The sequence below is a fragment of the Ornithorhynchus anatinus genome, chromosome 14 (genome assembly GCF_004115215.2).
Source record: "Ornithorhynchus anatinus isolate Pmale09 chromosome 14, mOrnAna1.pri.v4, whole genome shotgun sequence".
Lineage (NCBI taxonomy): Eukaryota > Metazoa > Chordata > Mammalia > Monotremata > Ornithorhynchidae > Ornithorhynchus > Ornithorhynchus anatinus.
In genome coordinates this window covers 33,487,593-33,506,929 of record NC_041741.1, presented here as the reverse complement: position 1 = coordinate 33,506,929, position 19,337 = coordinate 33,487,593, and the positions used below count along the sequence as shown (strand labels likewise).

The 19,337-nt window shown below is 44.1% G+C and overlaps 1 long non-coding RNA gene across 1 annotated transcript in view; it reads left to right on the top strand.

The window, feature by feature from the left end:
- Positions 1–535: 535 nt before the first annotated feature.
- Positions 536–19,337, top strand: part of LOC103170782 — an 87,660-nt gene continuing 68,858 nt past the window's right edge. The window contains exon 1 of the long non-coding RNA XR_486396.4: positions 536–715. This is a non-coding gene — a long non-coding RNA (uncharacterized LOC103170782). The remainder of the gene's footprint in view (positions 716–19,337) is intronic.

Here is a 19,337-nt window from a genome sequence, read left to right as displayed (position 1 = left end):
ATGCTGACCAAAAAACTTGGATTTTTCCACGGAAAAATAAGGAAAGAATATCAGGTCTTTGTTAGCTGTCACCAGCTACACACTGAGGCTTAAACCACCTGCTTAGCAGGAGTGATGTGAATTCCCTCCCTTCTCCCCGCTTCCCAATTAGCTGTACCCTGGGACTGCATTGACCTTCTGAATGAAGCTGGAAGAATGACCATTTTCTCTCCAGCGCCGACGGGTTGATTAGAGAAGCAGCTCGGAGAGGCAGGGCAGCTGTTGATGATTGGCCAAATTTTCTACGGGCAAATTGACCAGAGTGACTTGTAAAATGCTGGCATCCAGTTTACTCTCCCTCTCTCTTCCCCCCCCCCCCCCCCACACTTCTGCTGACAATAATGAATGGAGGATGTCAGGCTTGTTTTCAATTATGCAACAAGTACCCATTCATTAGTAACCAAGGTAATGATCCCAGCTGGATATGCCGCTGACTTTGCAAAAGCTGCTCAGTACTCTTTCCAAGGTCAGAGAGTTTGAGGCGTTCAGCTCCTCCCCCTGTGCCTTTGGGTCCTGCATCGTGAGGGTGATGAAGGCGATGCGTATTCTAAGAAGAAACAGGATTGACATCTAAAGAAGTGGTAGCCGCAGAGCAGCCGTTGATGATCACAGTAATCTGTCTGCAGTTACTGAATCCCTTTCTGAGGAGGCTCTTAGAGATGGAGAAGCGAGAAAGGTACCAAGCTCAACGTGGGTCTCAACCATGGGTCCTGGGTGGGCTCAATTTGTTAGATTTCCCTGATTCCTCTAAGCAGCCCGAGGGAAGAGGAACCACACATAAGGAGTACCAATCTGTTTTTTCTTCTCCTCTTATGGAGAGGAAAATCATCTCTTATCTGAAGAGGTGGATTAGGAGACAATTTATTGCCTTGAAAGTGATAACCTGCTCCTTGAGGGCAGGAATTGTGTCTACCGACCCTATTGTAAGGTCCCAAGCTCTTCGTACTGTGTTCCACACACAGAAGTACTCAATGACTACAACTGATAATTTCATTCCCCTTGATCTGCCCTGTTGGCAAGTTTTTCTACAAAAAAAAAAAAGTTGGTATTTGTTAAGCGCTTACTATGTGCCGAGCACTGTTCTAAGCGCTGGGGGAGATCCAGGGTCATCAGGTTGTCCCATGTGAGGCTCCCAGTCTTCATCCCCATTTTCCAGATGAGGTCACTGAGGCCCAGAGAAGTGAAGTGACTTGCCCACGGTCAGCTGACAAGCGGCGGTGCGGGGATTCGAACCCATGACCTCTGACTCCCAAGCGCGGGCTCTTTGCACCGAGCCACGCTGCTTCTCACCCTGGAAGTGAATGAAGTGAGCATTATCTTGGCTTCCCCTCACACTGCCTGTTCCTCCGTCCTAAAGGCCAGGTGACCATTTTGGGCCTACAAATATTGAGCAGAGCAGATTGGGGTGGCGAGCCACAGGGTGGCAGCCTAACATCGATAAGATGCAGCCTGAAGCCATCTGCTGCTGTGTTTCCTTAATAACTGCACCCAGCTAATGAACTCGGCAACAGAACTCGGCCTTTCTTTCTCAAAAAATGACTGTGACCTGGCGTAATCTTTCCCTGTTAAAATATGAGCCCAATTAATGGAGTCAGAAGACTCAACTCCCTAATACCGAATTCATTCAATGGTATTTATTGAGCCCTTCGTGTGTGCAAAGCGTTGCATAGAATTGAAAATGAACAGGAGCTCAAGAACCCAAAGAGGTAGAACAACATTGCGTCCCCTTTAAAGAATAACGAGGATTCCGGCTCCCCTTTCGGTTCTCTTTTTGTTTGGCGTTTGTGAGGGTGTGTGTGCAAGGTCAGTGTGGAAGTATTTAGGACAGAGAGATGTTGCTTCTCTCAGTATAATGATAAAAATAGTATTAAGTACTCGCTATCTGCCAAGCATTGCACTAAGGCTGGGGTAGTTAAAAGGCATTCAGGTCGGACGCGGTCTCCGTCCCAACCAGGGTTCGCAGTCTAAGCGCGAGGGAGTACAGGTGTTGAATCTCCATTGAACGGATGAGGAAAGTGGGACGCAGAGAAGTTAAGCGACTTGACCGGGGTCACACAGGAGGCCAGTGGCAGAGCAGAATTAGAACCCAAGTCCTCGGACTCCTAGGTGTGTGTTCCTTCCATTAGGCAACACTGCTTCTTTAGTGATTTGAGGAGCAGTAGAAAGCTGGGCACAGGGGAGCTCTGTTAAATTGTGAGGCGAACTGATTCCCATTGCGGACCAGATATTTCTCCAGGCCTAACACCTTTTGAAAATCACTGGTTATGTGAATTAGGTTATTAGGTTAGGCTTGGTCATTTCTTAGAGTATTGCACCGATGGAGTATTTGGAGTTCCTGGAATGAAATTCTTTGTCAAGTGGAATGATAAGGATCTCTTGGGGAGTGGGAATTTTTATAAAGGATTGAGGGTTGTCATTATCTGAGCTGGGAATTATTTTGCGCTACATCCCCATACTATTAGAAGACACTGTTACCGACTGAGAGGCAATAGTCTTGCTTTTGTAGGACATGTACTTAGGGACCCCGTTGTATAGGAGAGAGCAGAAAGAAAAAGCTCTATGCTTTCCACTGAAAGAAAATTCATGCAAGCAACCTGCTTTAGCAGCTGTGAATGTCCTCCCAAGAGTGGCACCAGAAATAGGGCACTTTCTCTCCAATATCATTTTCTGGAAAAAAGAGAGATTTCCAATGCTCTGATAGTCTCGGAAGACGGTCTTTTGGAAGTTCAAGTCCGCCATGGGGCCAGTTGTGTGGTGTTCAGTGTAGCCTATCCTTTTGACTTCTCCATCAACAGTCTCTTCTTCTATAAAGAAGCAGAGCGATCTACTCTTTGGTTTAAAAATCAAAACCCTGTTCTAGCTAAGCCTGATTTTGTTTCCTGCCTTCTCAATCTTTCCTCACTAACATTATTGCTTTCTGTCTGTCACTTGTCTGCTGTGTGACCTTGGGCAGGTCATTTAACTTCGCTGTGCCTCAATTTCCTCATCTGTAAAATGGGCTTTAAGACGGTGGGACATGGACTGGGTCTAACCTGATTATCTTGTCTCTACTCAGCGCTGAGTAGAGTGCTTGGCACGTAGTAGCGCTTAACAAATCTGCCCCCCTGCAAAAATAAAAATAAAATCAGTCAGTATTTGTTCTTTAAGGTGATCAGCAATTATGAAGAATGGAGAGGAATTCTTTGTGGTCAGGAAATGTCTACCAACTCTGTTGTATTGAACTCTCCTAAGCATTTCGTACAGAGCTTTGCATTCATTCATTCATTCATTCAATTGTATTTATTAAGCACTTACTGTGTGTAGAGCACTGTACTAAGCGCTTGGGAAAGTGAACTACAACAGTAGCGACACACAGTAAGTGCTCAGTAAATACTCAATGATTGACTGATAGATGGAACTTCATCAGTTCAAAGCCTCATAGAATGTATATGGGTAGGGGAATCAGGTGACCCGGCTTCTAGTCCAAGATCTGGTTTGCTGGATAACCTTGGGCAGGTCACTTCTCTTTGCCTCAGTTTTTTCAGCCGTAAAATTGTGATAAATACCTGCTCTTCCTCTTTCTTAGATCACCTCTCTCCCGCTCTAGACCTCAAGTTCATTGGGAAGAGAAAACCTGTCTCCTAACTCTACTGCATCGTTCTCTCCCAAATGATTAGTACAGTGCTCGCTACACATTACGTGCTTAATAAATGCCACTGATTGATTGCGAGCTCAGGGAGGAGCAAGGAACTATATCCAATAGGATTATATCAATCCTAGAATTTAGCGGTGTCTTGACACGGGGCGAGTATTTCATCAATATGATGGCTATTGGTTAATGTTATTGAAGGCATATAAACGGCAACGATTATCATAGTTCTTCTTAAGAGCGAAGATGATCTACTCTCATTATAATGGAGAGAATCCTCAGAGAAGGCACAACGCTCCAATATTCTCTTCAATACTCATTCCACTTCTGAAGGCAAGACCTTCCAATCCAGAGAAACTGCTGCCATGTAAAGTCATAGCACTCATTCCAATTAGTAAGAATTATAATTGTCGTATTTAAGTTCTTAGTAACTGTGTGTTACTGTTACTCAGCTCAGGGGTACCTACGAGGAAATCAGGTCTGACATAGTCACTGGCCTCCATGGATCACACGGTCTAGGGGGGAGGGAGAACAAATATTGGATCTCCATCTTACAGATGAAGTGACTGAGGCATAGAGAAGTGAAGCGACTTGCCCGAGGTCACAGAGCAGGCAAGTGGCAGAACCGGCATTAGAATCCAGGTCCTCTGACTCCCGGGCCCATGCTCTTTCCACTAGACCATGCTTGCTTCTCAAGTGATGTCCTGAAATAGGGTGACCAAAAGCCAGGAGTCAGAGGGGATGCTCTAAGTATATAGCAAAAACTAGCCTGCTGGAAGCAGCACGGCCTAGCGGAGAAAGCACAGACCCCGGAGGCAGAAGGACGTGGCTTCTCACACTGGCTCTGCCGATCGCTTGCTCCGTGACCTTCGGCAAGTCACTTAACTTTTCTGGGCCTCCGTTCCCTCATCTGTAAAATGGAGATATCTGTTCTCCCGTCTTCTTAGACAATAAACCCCCTGTGGCACAGGGACTGTGTCTGACCTAATTGACTTGTAGTGATGATAATAATAATAATTTATGATATTTGTTAAGTGCTTACTATGAGACAAGCACAGTTCTAAGCGCTCCGGTAGATACAAGGTAATCAGGTTGTCCCATGTGGGGCTCACAGTCTTCATCCCCGTTTTACAGATGAGGTAACTGAGGCATAGAGAAATTAAGTGACTTACCCATAGTCAGCTGGCAACTGGCGGAGCTGGGATTAGAACCCACAAACTCTGACTCCCGAGCCCATGCTCTTCCCACTAAGCCATGCTGCTTGTACCTACCCCAGAACAGTGTTTGACATTGTAAGTGCTAAAGAAACTCCATAAATAAATAATAATAACGATGGCCACAGACAAGCGGGACGCAGCACAATTGAGAAAGGAGTGGATCTTCCTGACGACGATGAGGATCATGATATTTGTTAAGCGCTCACTAAATATGAAACACTGTTCTAAGCTCTGGGGTAGAGACGAGTTTATTAGGTTGGACACGGTCCCTGTCCCAAATGAGGTTCACGGTCTAAGTAGGAGTCAGTCAATCATAGGTATCAAGTGCTTACTATGTGCAGAACACTGTACCAAGTGCTTGGCAGAGAACGATATTACAATAAGCAGAGAACAGGTCTTTCATTACTATTTTACAGTTGAGTAGATGTGAGTTACCCAAGATCATATAGCAGGCAAGTTGGGGAGCTGGAATTAGAACCCAGGTCCTCTGACTCCCAGAGCTGTGCTCTTTCCACTAGACCATGCAGCTTCTCATGCAGATTGCTCTAAGAAGATTGTGGAAGTCTGAATCCCGGTCCTGCGAACTGTAATTACTTCAGTCAGTACAGATGACAGTTTATATGTGGGCAAGCTGCAGTAGAGATTCTTAATGCAGCGTGGAGTAGTGGATAGATCAGGCGCCTGAGAGTCAAAAGGTCATGGGTTCCAGTTTGGGCTCTGCCACTTTGTTGTGTGACCCTGGACAAGTCACTTCACTTCTCTGTGCCTCAGTTACCTCGTCTTTAAAATGGGGATTTAGACTGTGAGCCTCACGTGGGAAAGGGACTGTGTCCAACTTGATTTGCTTGTATCCACCCCAGCGCTTAGTACAGTGCCTGGCACAGAGTAAGCGCATAAAAATATTATTATTATTATTCTGCAACAGCATAAGACCTTTTCAGACAACTCAGGCTCACCGTTATATTTTACCATCACTGATCAGTGCGGTTATCTTTAAATATAAGGTAGAGCATGTGCCCGTCTCTTGGTATCTCTAAATCTGCCTTTCTGCTTTCTGAACTCTCTCTGTCACTCTTTTCGTCGCTAAGGGGACTAGACTTACCCTATCTTGGATCTGGGGATTTTCCTTGCTAACTTTGCACGGGGTTGCCTCGAGGATACAAGAATAAAAGTGAACAGAGACTGCTTTGAAGTATAAAAATGGAATATGAGTGCTAAGACGTAGCAACAGACAATGGCAAAAAATAGGTTCTGTCCAGATGCTCGGCATCGGCCTGATAAAATGTGAATCGATCAATCAATAGGTTGTAGATATTGAGCGCAGAGCACTTGGTTCAACAACTTTTTTGTACATTGGTTTGACAGAAAAAGTCTGTAAAGAGAACAGTGATAAGAGAGTTTCCTTAGTCTTCTTTCTCCCCGTGTGTTGTTTCTCCTGCATATTTTACCCATAAAAAAGTTTACTCCCCGCAGAATCCACGGCGCCTAGAAGGTCTGAATAGCACTGTTCCTCTTCATCCGCTCTCAACAGAGTTGTCAGCTAAATTATAATTGGAGAATGTTTGTACAGTCTAATCTAATTGGAGAGTATTTTCCTCAAGGATGTGGCTGTATTCTTCAGCTTCTATTCAAGTACAAGTTACTCCTCAGAACAAATAGCCAATGGCTCATAGCAGAAAGACCCCCTAATTAATTATTAACTTATGCTGGGCAGTGTTCCTCGTTATTTCTAAGGAGTTACTTGGACACGAATAACTGCAGCTGCATAACAGAGCCCAGTGGAAAGGTGGAGTGTCTGAGTTCAGATGGTTTGACAAAATTAGCAATTTAGAAAAAGCATCGCTCGATGTATAGACAGCAGATTGGATGTGTAAAAGTTAAGGTGTTGGAAGCTCATCCTTTTTCCAATTTTGTAGGATTAAGACCCCCATTTTTTTCAGAACTCTGACGGTCTGAAGCTTTCCATAAACAGGAAATGTGAGGAGAGTAAGAGGTCATTTGGTTTTTAAGAAAATTCTGTTTTCTCATCCTGCAAGTTGATGGCCGCTACGAAAGTAGAATTTCATGTCATTGACTGGTTGTCATGGCATCCAACAATCTTGGTGGGAGGGAGAATTGGAAAGGGTTACAATGTTTCCCCCTCTCCCCCTCCCCGGAAAAAGCTAGGGTTCGTGGGATTTAGAGAGAAAGCAGATTTAAAAGGACATGTGATTTGTGAAATTGGTTGAATTTAAAAATAACACGATCGGGGGGTTCTTTGTGGAGTAATCGGTGATACGAAGTTCCCTTTTCTCTGTCCGCGCTCCAGTTGACCGAGATCTATTGGAAACTTATTTGTTTGGTATTTTTTGGCTCTTACATTTTGCTTACCGTTATTTTTAAGAAAGTGATCTCTTGCATTCAGGCCAACTTTCAACCTGGAGACTGTTCAAAATCCCACACAGCCTTCCTATATACCTTCCCTTTGAAATTTTAAACCCATGCAACTTCTTAACCCAAGTGTTATTTCAATGTGAATAATTTACATTGCTTTTTCATGCTGCTTTCATAAGAGCCTTTTGATGCCTAAGAAGTCTTAACTCTTTTTTTAAACACAACTTTAGAACTTATTTATTTTTAGAAATAGGAACTCAGACTTCAGACTTCACCAGATAGAACCCAAACCAACTCTTTAAAATGCTAAATATTCTGGAAAAAATATCAGTAACCGGAGCTCTCTGTGGCTTATACTAGTGACAAAAGGTGGATGGAATAAAAGGAGGCCAGGATATTCAAATGTGCTTCAGTGAAAGAAGACTCTGAAAATGTGGGGATTCTGCACTGGGAATTCTTTAATTAATTTTGATTGAAATCTCTTGGTCTCTTGCTGAGGGCTTTGAGCTGTATGGGGTGTTCATGCCTAGAAACATAGCATTTAATGTATAAGGTATGAAGGTTGACAAGTGCCTTTCACTGGTGTACGCCTAGGAGCTAATGGTTCAAAGAAAGAAATGAAGAAAACGTTTTTTTCTGCCTGCCACTGTTGACCTGCTTCACCTCAGCCCCAAAGGGGATCAGGTCTGTGTCCTATAAGATCTTCTCTCTGTCACCCTGCCCAATTTAAATCCCAGAAACAGCTGCCTGAACTTTACTGTTTGGAAGCTTGAACTGTCAGAAAACTGTTCTTCCTCGAAGACTCTTAGCATACTAATGATAATAACAACATTGGTATTTGTTAGGTGCTTAGTACGTGCAGAGCACTGTTCTAAGCGCTGGGGTAGATACCGGGTAATCAGGTTGTCCCAGGTGAGGCTCACGGTCTTCATCCCCATTTTGCAGATGAGGTAACTGAGGCACAGTGAAGTGAAGTGACTCGCCCACAGTCACACAGCTGACAAGTGACAGAGCCGGGATTCGAACCCATGACCTCTGCCTCCCAAGGCTGTGCTCTTTCCACTGAGCCACGCTGCTTCTCTACAGTTTAGGTATGAACAGATAGATATTAATGGTAATAGTAATAATGATAGTATCTGTTAGCAGCATGATGTAGTGGTTAGAGCAAGGGCCTGGGAGTCAGAAGGTCAGGGGTTCTAATTCCAGCTCTGCCATCTGTCTGCTGTATGGCCTTGGGTAAGTCACTTAACTTCTCTGTGCCTCGGTTACCTCATCTCTAAAATGGGGATTGAGACTGTGAGCTCCACATGGGACGGGGACTGCGTCCAACCCAATTTTCTTGTATCCACCCCAGTGCTTAGTACAGATGAGGTAATTGAGGCGGAGAGAAGTCAAGTGACTTGTCCAAGGTGACACAGAAGACGTGGCAGGGCTGGGATTAGAACCCAGGTCCTTTGGACTCCCTGGCCCATCCTTCCAGGCACCTAATAAGCGCTCAATAAGCGTGATTGAATGAATGAATGAAAATGCCATTGACTGATGGATGGAAATAGGCAACTGTTGGAATGATTAGTCCCTGAAGCTGCCTGACCCAAACATACATGTTTATTGAGCTTAAACTTCAATTTTGAAATGTTTTTGGATAATGATAATTTGGAGAAATAGCAAGACTGAGCGTTTTTCCTCTTTCAAAGTTGATTTTATCTTTGTTGTCGGGAGCTTTGAAGTACATAGTGAAATCCAAAAGAGTCACACTTTGTAATTCAAAATGTGCAGCCGTGAGAATAAGAAAATATTTAATCTTCATCTGCACGCAAATTTTCTGTTTTCCTCCTCCGGTTAGCATTAGGTAAAAATAATATGTTCAATTAAAGCTTACTGGGCAAGATGGATTTTTACAAGCAGAGCATATTACGCTATTAATATTCATATGTGTATTTCTTATCCTAAGGCTCCGTAGGTAATTTGCTAATACTTCAAAATCTTAGATTCTTTAGGTTTTATTTTACCCGGCAGAAGTAATGAATGGAGCATCAAAATCATCATTTTTCTCTTTATTATGGGAAATCAAATATTCTTTAAGTACAATTTCCCCGACCGTCACTTGTGTGCCTCACAGATGTGTTCCAAGCCAACCCCAGAAGAAATACTTACTTCTGCTGCAGGCTCACTTTGGGAGAAAAAACCCTGCCCCCTTCCGCCCCCTTCCCCCCGCCATTTCATAAGTGAAAACACCTATTACAGTGCTGGCCATCCAGTAGGTGCTCCTTAAATGCTGGCCGTCGATGATGAGGGCCGTATGGGGAAGCAGCGTGGCTCAGTGGAACGAGCATGGGCTTGGGAGACAGAGGTGACGGGTTTGAATCCCGACTCTGCCACTTGTCAGCTGTGTGACTGTGGGCAAGTCACTTCACTTCTCTGGGCCTCAGTTACCTCATCTGTAAAATGGGGATTAGCTGTGAGCCTCACGTGGGACAACCTGATTCCCCTATGTCTACCCCAGCGCTTAGAACAGTGCTCTGCACATAGTAAGCGCTTAACAAATACCAACATTATCATTATTATTACAGTGCCTAGCACATTGGAGAAGCAGCGTGGCTCAGTGGAAAGAGCACGGGCTTTGGAGTCAGGGCTCATGAGTTCGAATCCCAGCTCTGCCACTTGTCGGCTGTGTGACTGTGGGCAAGTCACTTAACTTCTCTGTGCCTCAGTTCCCTCATCTGTAAAATGGGGATTAAGACTGTGAGCCCCACGTGGGACAACCTGATTCCCCTATGTCTACCCCAGCGCTTAGAACAGTGCTCGGCACATAGTAAGCGCTTAACAAATACCAACATTATTATTATTATAATAGCCACTTAAATGCCATGTAAAAAGAAAAAAGACTGTGTCCGACTTGATTCTTATATCTATTCTATCTAGTCTTATCACCCCGCTGTAACCACTAGGATGGTGTTGAACGCTTGCTCCAGCCATCAATCACTCAGTCGATCGGTGGGATTTATTGAACACTTCCTGCATGCAGAGCCCTGTACTAATCGCTTGGGAGAGTACAATACAGTAGTTAGGTGGACATGATCCCCGCCCACAAAGAGGCTCTGCATTCATTCAATAGTATTGACTGAGCACTTTCTGTGTGCAGAGCACTGTACTAAATGCCTGGTTGAGTATTCATTCAATAGTATTTATTCAATAGTATTTATTGAGCGCTTACTATGTGCAGAGCACTGTACTAAGAGCCTGGAATGGACGAATCGGTAACAGAGACAGTCCCTGCCCTTTGACGGGCTCACAGTCTAATCAATAATGTTGGTGTTTGTTAAGCGCCTACTATGTGCCAAGCACTGTTCTAAGCGCTGGGGGAGATACAAGGTAATCAGGTTGTCCCACGTGGGGCTCACAGTCTTCATCCCCATTTTAGAGATGAGGTCAGTGAGTCACAGAGAAGTTAAGTGACTTGCTCAAAGTCACACAGCTGACAAGTGGGAGAGGCAGGATTCGAACCCATGACCTCTGACTCCCAATCCCGTGCTCTTTCCACTAAGACACGCTGCTTCTCAATACATATGATATAACAATAAAGAGACACGTTCCCTGGCCGTGACGAGCTTACGGCCTACTGCGTTAACCAAATAGTGATTATTTTTGCGGCTTGATCACGACTTCCATTGTCTTCAAAGCCCTCTCCTACTCCCGGCAATCCTCAGGTTGAGTAAGACAGGACTATCAACTTTAGAAATATTTCTGAAAAGAAGTATCTTTGAGGGTGGGATAAACTGGGACTCCAAACTCCCTATGATGCTTTTGACTCACAGAGGAGCTCTGTTTCCAGCAACTCGTCTCTGTCTCTCTCCCGAGCAGCTATTACAAATGACGAATGATGCAGTTAGGAGAGCGTCTCTTGGCACCCGCTTCCGGAACCTTTAAAGCAGACCCGTGGGGCTGCCGAATGCCCCAGTAGGTCGGCATAAGGGAGGGATCAAGGGGACCAAATCAGTCAAGAGGCGGCATTGTAAATAAAAGAAAGTTTTCAAGCAGAGGGAGACTTCATGGTCTAAGTAGGAAAGAGAACAGGTATAGGATCCCCATTTTGCAGATGAGGAAACTGAGGTACAGAGGAATTGTTCAAATTAAGTGAAATTTCCCATTTAAGTGAATTGCCCAAAGACACATTTCAGGCAAGTGGTGGAGCTGAGATTAGAACCTAAGTTCTCCGACCCCCAGACGCACGCTCTTTCCACCAGACCACGCTGACACAAAAACCTAAGAATACAAGAACAGAAATGGATGTGATTAACTGCACCAATACGACGTAGTTGAGTAACCATTTTTAATTGATCACTGGTATTTATTGAGTGCTTACTGTATGTAGAGCACTGTACTAAGCACTATGGAGAGCAAGATGTAACAGAGTTTGGAGCCACGCTCCCTGCCCACAAGAAGCTTACAGCCTAGGAGTCTATTATTCACAGAAGCCACAGTCTTACCAGCATTCTATATTTTGTGGTAACCTGCTGCTGCCGCTTCAGTCTTTGCCCGCCAAGCTCCGGGAAGGCGCGGCAACAGGAGAGCTGAGGATGAGGAGGGGGATGATGGTGCTGGTTTCTGATATCAGAGTTCGACAGCTTGGTCCACCCTACAACACCCTGGCAGAGACTTCTGAGCTACTTTAATAACTGAAGGAATAGATCTTGGAGTCATTATTATTAGCTCCTTCAAGAAGAAAAGTGAGGGAGCCAACCTGAATGCTCTGGGTATCACTGCTCAGGATTGCTTCGAATGTTTTCATGATGATAAATGTGGGTTTCAAACTGAGCACAGTTCTGGCCACTACATTTTAGGGAGTTCACGCACACAGTAAGCGCTCAATCAGCCGTATTTATTGAGAGCTTAGTGTTTCCAGGGCACTCTACTAAGCGCTTGGGAGAGTACAATATAACAGGGCTGGTAAACACCTTCCCTGTCCACACCAAGCCTACAGTCTAGAAAGACTCAATAAATAGAGGGACAACAATCTAAAGGGACTCTAGTTATCACAGTGAAGAGAACGCTCAAAGGAGCATATCCAAGACGATTGGAGGTCGTGGAAGTTTCTGAAGGAGGAAGGACTGGGAAAAACATTAGGACTCCAGTCTAGACAGATAAAGACAGAAAGGAGGCGGGTTGGACGTGTTTGTCTCTCGCTAAAGCCTTCCACAACAGAATAAGTTGGGTCCCCACTGAAGCGTGGAGGTGGAAGGTTTACGACAGACAAAAGGAAACGCTCATCTCTCCAGTGGGGGTTAGCATATGGCATTTGTTACCACAGCTTGAAAACTTCACCAGCTTCATGAGGGGATTTGTGGAGATTGTGGAACAGAGAGGCAAATCAAATACAGCTTCAGGCACGGCAGGTAGAAAATAACAAAAAACGAGGCTCTTTATGTTTGCATCATGTGGAAGAGATTGGCGCGAAGCTGGCTTTCTGGGATAACACGTCTCGTGGCTAGAAATGCCAACTTTGAATCCCCAGGGCAGATATTTTTTTATGTTGCTTATTTTTTAACAAGCTGGCATGTTAGTCATTGCTGTATAGAGCTGACTTTTATTCCAATAAGATGAGGAACAGAGAAGATGAATGACTATTGTTCAAGCAATTGAGTCAACCACTATATTGTAAGCTCCTGGAAGGCAGGGACCTTGTCTTTTATCTCTATTAATACTCTCCTGTTCACCTCTCTATCTGCTCTGCACACACAGTAGGGGCTAGGTAAATGCTATTTAAATTGAATAGCATTGATAGAAAATCCTAAATTAGAACTCATGGTTACATTCAGATTTTGCTTATATATATATATATATAGGCAAAATATATAAATGATAACCACATTTCAGATCTGAATGCATTTTTCCAACAGCCTCATCATGTGGGAAAGAAGGAAGTGAAAGGAAAGTAACTAGGATGATTTATTTTGCTTTCCGGGTGGGTAATGTTCTTGAAGTGAAGGGAGACATATAAAATTACAAGTCCTGAGAATGAGGGACAAGTGATTTAATTATGTTGTTGGCCCATACATGGATTCTAATTAAACAGACAGCCTGGCATAGTGGATAGAGCACAGGCCTAGGAGTCAGAAGGTCATGGGTCCTATTCCAGCTCTACCACCTGTCTGCTGTGTGGCCTGGGCAAGTCACTTCACTTCTCTGTGCTTCAGTTACCTCTTCTGTAAAATGGGGATCGAGACTGTGAGCCCCACATGGGACAGGGACTGTGTCGAACCCGATTTGCTTGTATCCACCCCAGCGTTTAGTACAGTGCCAGGCACATAGTAAGGGCTTAACAAATACCATTATTATTATGGACTCTAGAATCTAAGCTCCGTTTTTTTAATGGTATTTAAGTGCTTACTGAGGAATAGGCACTGTACTATGGTCTGTGGTAGTTACAAGATAAGCAGGTGGGGCACAGTCTCTGTCCCACGTTGGGCTCAGTCGTAATCTTCATTTTACAGAGGAGGTAACTGCGGCACAGATAATTGCCTCCTTGTGCGTAGGGAACATGACTACCAACTCTTTTTTTAATCGTACTCTTCCAAGTGCTTAGTACGGTGTTCTGCACACAACGAGTACTCGATAAATATGATTGATTGATGGGCTTGACATTGTGGGGGCGATCCACTGACTTGCCCTCTCAGGTTTTTTTTTTTTTTTTGGAAGGAAGCGTAGCATAACCAAACCCGCCCCATCTTTAGATTTAGAAAAGAATCAGAGGAGTCAAAATGGTGGCTCCACCTCTTTGCTAAGTGGGGCTGGAGTCCTCACGGGTGCAGTAGGGGGTTGGGGTCTCTTCGGCATGAGTGGGAGCCGGCTAGGAGAGGCATCGTGGCCTAGTGGATAGAGCACACGTCTGGGAGTCAGAAGGGACCTTCGATGTAATCCCATTCCATTACGTGTGTGCTGTGTGACCTTGGGCAGCCGTTTAACTTCTGTGTGCCTCAGTTACCTCATCTCTAAAACGGGGATTAAGACTGCCAGCCTCGTGTGGGACACAGACTGAGTCCAACTTGATTCACCTGTATCTACCCCCAGTACTTAGTACAGTGCTTGGCACGTAAGAAGTTAACAAATACCATAACAGTTATTATTGTCCGCGTGGTACAAACAAGGGAGAAGCAAAGTGGCTCGGCGGAAAGAGCCCGGGCTTGGGAGTCAGAGGTCATGGGTTTGAATCCCGGCTCTGCCACTTGTCAGCTGTGTGACTGTGGGCAAGTCACTTCACTTCTCTGTACCTCAGTTCCCTCATCTGTAAAATGAAGACTGGGAGCCTCACGTGGGACAACCTGATTACCCTGTATCTTCCCAGCGCTTATAACAATGCTCTGCACATAGTAAGTGCTTAATAAATACCAACATTATTATTATTATTATTGATTGGCCTCTGCAGCAGCCTTTGTGCAAGAGATGAAGTCTTTGCTCCTGTGCTATGGGGGTTGGGTCTGATGCTGTTGAAGTCCTCAAGCAGGAATATGACAAGTGCCTGGGGCAGTGTGACAGCTATGTTCTCTCCCCATTTCTCAGTCCAGTGCTTCACATGTTGTACGCATTTAATAAACATTATTGCCGTGGCTATTTTTATGCACACCATTTGTGTACATCTGTTTTTTCAGTCAGAGAAGCAGGCACGTTTAGTGTGTGTTCTCTCTCTAACCCAAAAAGGAAACTGAGGCACAAGTCTCTGACTATTCGTTTCCCCTACCATCTCTAACACTCTGCATTGCCCAGGGCCCTTCATGAAATTTCCCCATAGGCAATGCCTTCTGCTAACTACATTTGACACTCTCCCCGGTGATATACTTTATTTTCCCCTTAAAATGTGTTAGGTAAAGAGCTGTGCTATGTTTGCATTCCAGTTTGGCCAGAGACTTCATTTTAATGCACTAGGCAAGTACATTACTCAAAAATCCATTCTTTTTGACCATTTCTATCAAAATCTTATTTCTGCTTGAAACTCGGTGAAGGGTTTTACCAGAGCATTCATTTGAAATTCCCTAACTGCCAGAAAAATGCAGACATTACAGGAAATGACCCACATAAATGGAAATGGATGTGGAAATAAAATCATCGTATTTGAATTTATTTGACTTTGTATCTAATTTAACATTTGGGCTTCAATATGAAATATTAACCTGCTCAGGTCTAAATGACCAGAAGCAGATGAAATGATGACAAATCAGATCCAGATTAGCTCCCTTGTTTGACAATGGGTTTAATCAGAATTCTACATGGAGCTGCAAAGTAACCTATCAGTGGAATGAGAAGTTGAAGCTAGGGCAGAAATATTTTCTACTTTAAGATCAGAACATGGGTGACTAGTTTAAGCAGCTCAGAGCCTTTTCTTGCTATTTGATCAAAGACAGCTGTTCTCTAGCTGGAGTTGACCTGGGTTGCCGACTCTGTTGTATCGTACTCTCCCTAGTCCTTTGTACAGGGTTCTGCACATAGTCAGCACTCAATAAGCACCATTGATTGAATGATTGATTAATTAGTCCTGAGGTGACACATCTGCCTTGATAATGATTTCCCAGGAACTTTATATTTTATACTATACTTTATGCAAAAGACTGAAATAATACCCCTTCATTACATTTGTATTCTAAGCTGTGAGCACCTTGTGGGCAGAGAATATGTCTACCAATTCTCTTATCTTTGTATTCTCCCCAGCATTTAGTACTGTGCTTTGCAGACAATAAGTTCTCAATAAATACCTCTGATGGATTGATTTCTTGATATCAAGTTCTTACTTTGTTAACAAGTCCTGTGCTAAGTGCTGGAGTTTGAATAAGATACTCAGATCGGACCCTGTTCCTGTTCCATCTGGAAACTTTCAGATTGGACACCATCCCTGTTCCATCTGGAAATTTACAGTTCAAGAAGAAGGGAGAACAGATACTTCGTCCTCATTTTAAAGAAGTGGAAATGGTGGCCAAGTAGAGTGACTTGCCCAAGGCCACTCAATATGTAAGTAGTGGAACTGGGAGTAGAGCCCAGGCCTTCTGACTCCCAGGCCCGTGTTCTCTTTCCACTAACATTGCATCCCACTCCAGATGTTTGCTAAATGCCCCCAGGATCGAGAAGGAGGACGAGGGACGCCACTACTCTCAAGCAACCTTAGTGCTGGGCGGCTGGAAGTTTTCACAGAGGAAAGCGATCCTCGATGAATAGCAAAACATCTTTTCAATGCAATGGTTCACCGCTTCCGATATCCGGGAGGCCGTGATGAGGGTGAAAAGTGAGAAGCAGCAGTGGGAGTCAGAAGGACCTGGGTTCTAATTCCAGCTTGGCCGCTTTGCCAGTCAACTGTCAATCAATCATAATTGTTGAACGGTTACTGTGTTTAGACCACTATTCTAAGTGCTTGGGTGAGTACGGTGTAACAGACACATTCCCTGCCCATAGTGAGCTTACAGTCTAGAGGACTTGTCTGCTTGCGTGCTGTGTGTGGTCTTGGACAAGTCACTTAACTTCTCTGAGCTTCAGTTCCCTCATCTGTAAAACGAGGATTAAGACCATGAGCCCCATGTGAGATATGGAGTTGTCCAACTTGACTAGCTTGTACCTACCCCATAGCCGGCACGTAGTAAGCACCTAAATACCATTTAAAATGCAAAAAAACAAAACCAGTGGTGAAAGCCCTTGCCTTCCTAGCTATCTGCCCCCTACCTGGAACTTCGAAATTCAGTCCCTCAATTTTCTTCACCAATTATGTTTCAGTGAGGGTGAGCGTGGATATTCTGGGGATGGTTATATTTACTGGCATACATTTGGTGGTAGGAATTGCTCTCTATATAGGTTCTGCTGTGGGTTCAGTTCTGGTGATTTCGTTATGGCACTGACGCCATTTGGAAAGTGCTTTCTCTGCCGTCCTGCCCTAGTTATGTGCCAGGATTTTTTGATGCTGTTGTTGTTCAGTGCCTTGGGACAAACTCACTTTTGAGTGACTCTAGCTCTTCATTTAAAAAAAAAAAAATTAAAAATCCATGGGCCAAACTTTTTGATTAGGATTGGCCCCTGAAGCCTGATGAAAAAAAAAATTCTAAAGCATTTTGCACTTAGAGAGGAAACTGGAAGTTTAAAAACAATACAATAGTCTTCTTGCTAAGCGTTCAATGATGTATCTCTCGCTGGTGTTTTCCTGTCTTATTTTCCCTCCCCTTGGCTCTATAATCTCTCTTTGCCATTTCTGTTTGGACAGCGATTGTGAGTGGTTTCGTTAGGTGTGGAGTATGCAGTGGGAGTGTGTAGGGTGCAGGTAGATACAGAGGACATCCAGACACACAGTCCTCCCTCTGCCTTCCCCTCCCCACACTGCCTGGCTTTTGGACTTTGCTCTTCCCTCTTCCTCCTCCTCCCCACCCTGAGCACCCTAAGACTCTCCCACGACTGCGGCAGATCAATCAGTGGGGGAGTTATCGTTGGGGACCAGTTACATAGAGGGCAAGGTGAGGGAGCGGAAACTCCTTAGGAAGCAAACCATCTGTCACTTAATCAGAGCCTACTGTCCCGATTCATCGCAGGGTGGGGCAGGGACTCCACAAAGGAGGCAGATCACAAACCAATAGAGAAGCAGCGTGGCCTAATGGAAAGAGTACGGGTCTGGGAGTCAGAAAACCTGGATTCGAATCCTGACTCTGCCATTTGCTTGCTGGCTGACTTGGAGAATTCACTTTACTTCCTCTGTGCCTTGTTTCCTCAACTGTAAAAGGGGGATTCAATACCCGTTCTCCCTCCTCCCTCTCCTTAATGCTTAACAAATATAGTGCACAAGTGCCTAATGAGTATAGTAATAATAATAATATTGATAGCAATAATAATTTGCATCTGGGTATCTGTTATCCACTACTGCTTTCACTCAACTCCTACTCTACCGTGCCAAAGTACGGGCCTGGGAGCCAGAGGACCTGGATTCTAATCCCAGCTCCGCCTCTTGTCTGTGTGTGACCTTGGGCAAATCACTTCACTGTGCCCTAGTTCCCTTGTTTGCAAAATGGGGATTCAATATCTGTTCTCCCTTCTACTTAGACTGTGAGCCCCATATGGGCTGGTTATCTTGTATCTACCCCAGAGTTTTGTACAGTTCGACAGTACCGCAATTATCACCCTCTAAATTTAGGAAAGTTTTATTCATCTGGGAGGGTCTTCTCCATTTTCTGAGCTTAGTGAGCCATCTCTTCCCTCAATCTGCTCTCTCTCTTCTCCTTTTGACCCCCTTGCTTTGCTTTCTCTCCCACGCTTGTTCCAACGGAGCCCATCTCACTCAGTTTCCTTCACTTCCTCTTCTCCCGCTGTGTTAGTTTCATTTATCTCTCCCCTCAGCTTCCTTTATGCTCTGTTGTTTTGCTTTCATATATGCATATGCTGAGCATTCACTGTCAAATGTGGCTTTTAATATAATTTTAATATCTGAGGGAAAATTTCTGTTGCTTAGCTTACTTAGTTCACATCAGAGACGTTTTTTCCTAGATCTTGGGGTGATCAAATTGGATTTTTCCAGGTTCACTTCTCTTTTTGACATTTACCAGTAGCCTGTTTTGACATCATTTGCAAGTGTTTGGGAATAATTATTTGAAAGCAGAATTTCTTTTCCCAAGGCTTAGCATACTGTGATTTTTGCAAGATTTATGTTGCACAGCAGCTTTCAAAATCTCATGTGCCGATTTACACAATGCGTGAGGAAGAAGCGAAATTTGGATTTGCTGTTGCAAATCTCTATCAGCTGGGTTACCAAGAAGCTGCAAAGAGAACTAAGGTGGCAAAATTAAAATTCATAAACCATCTAATTATGTATACGCCTTAAAAAACGCTGTGAGTGCTAAATATTATTGTCACCTTTTTTAAAGCCTGAACCATTTCACGAGAAAACGTTTGAAAAGACAGGGAAAGATTTCTTTTTCCCAAAGCATGTGTTGATGAAGACAAACTTTGTAATATGAGAAAAAAACAATTTCACAAACTGAACATAATACTGAGATATAAATTCCCTGTAAATTTGTAGAAATTCACATTTCCTTCTCACTGTCTTCTTTTTGCTTCTTTATCGTTTG